General features: G+C 36.3%; 1 long non-coding RNA gene across 1 annotated transcript; it reads right to left on the reverse strand.

Moving 5' to 3' along the window:
- Positions 1-260: 260 nt before the first annotated feature.
- LOC148633066 (uncharacterized) lies at positions 261-1,059 on the reverse strand. Its single transcript, XR_015934095.1, has 2 exons — positions 904-1,059; positions 261-792 (listed from the first exon to the last, which is right to left on the reverse strand). It is a non-coding gene; the product is annotated as an uncharacterized LOC148633066 (long non-coding RNA).
- Between the last annotated feature and the right edge of the window lie 273 nt (positions 1,060-1,332).

A 1,332-nucleotide genomic window follows, 5' to 3' on the forward strand; every position in this document is an offset into this window, starting at 1 on the left:
TTATTTCCTCTTTTTCCATACTTTAAGAAATGATTTGGGAAACCTGTGGGACACTGGAGGTCATTATACATGAGCCTCTTTATGCACCTTTTAAGCTATTGAAACCTAGTTGCCTTGTTACAAGGTCTAATATTACAGTAGGTGTGGTTTCTGTCTCCTAATTTCTGAGAATGATCAAATTGGGGAATAAATTGTAGGGAATACCACTCTTGCACTTCTAAGAAAAGACTATCTCAAATGAAACTCGCTATAGAAAGACATCTTGTTGAAAAATTCTTTATTTTTTGTAATTGCTAAAGAAAAAACATTCATCAAGTCCTTCACAAATGTTTTGTTTGTGACTTTCTCTGTCGTTCCCTTTCACACTCAACTGAATTATGTGTTATGTCTTGTAAACGTAATCAAACATTTCACTTAGGTGTGTGGGTTAACACAAACCCATATTGTATGAAACATTCAGTTTTTCATTCACGTTTTTTCTAACAATTGCATCCGTGCTAGGACTACAGTAAACAACACTTTTTACTAAAGTAAATGAAATTGTTCATTAAACAAGACACATTGTTTTAAATGTATGCAATACGACGACACTAAAAACAACACTGAAACTTTTCATTGAAATACTGGACGAGATTGTGCATATTCAATGGATTTCTCCTGGTGCTTTTTTTCATCAGTCTTTTCATATTCTTGTTCTTTACTCAGGTGTCTCCCGTTCCTTTGGTGATGTCTGCTGTACACACATGGCATCATACACTTGAGCAAAGTGTGATACCACCATTTGTTCTTCTCCTAAAATAAAGATGAACATTGACAAAAGTCAGAAGCACTCTTTTCTTTGACAGACGAACAAAACAATGCAAGAATAACCATACTCTCTGTTCCTTACTCATTTCTACCTACCTGTTTGACAACTTTGTCTGCTTCAGTCAGGAAAGGGTCCTGGGGCTGACTCTGAGCAATCTGAGAAGAGCTCTCTGTAATCTTCTCCCCTACATTGGCTACATTGTGCTGTGTTTGAAATCCAGGGATCGCCTCCGGTAAGTTCCTCAGTCCTTTTTGGGACTTGAAAGGGTAGAATCATTTTGTGACTTCATTTCATTGTCATCCAATGATATGTTCTGGTTTGTGTTCGATTACTGTAGGCGTTCAAGTATTTTCTTTTTGTTCTAGATTGGCAGTGTTTGAGATGGTAGGAACTTGTCATATTCTCAACTTATTTTCTCTATGAGACTCTGAATGCTCTGTAAGCATACTATTTTAGCAATTCTTAGAATTCTGAAAGCAGTATTACCTGTATCATTTTTTGTCTTGGTAGTAGTATTGCAGCTC

This window comes from Lepisosteus platostomus, unplaced genomic scaffold (genome assembly GCF_059453375.1).
Source record: "Lepisosteus platostomus isolate fLepPlt1 unplaced genomic scaffold, fLepPlt1.hap1 Scaffold_49_H1, whole genome shotgun sequence".
Classification (NCBI taxonomy): Eukaryota; Metazoa; Chordata; class Actinopteri; order Semionotiformes; family Lepisosteidae; genus Lepisosteus; species Lepisosteus platostomus.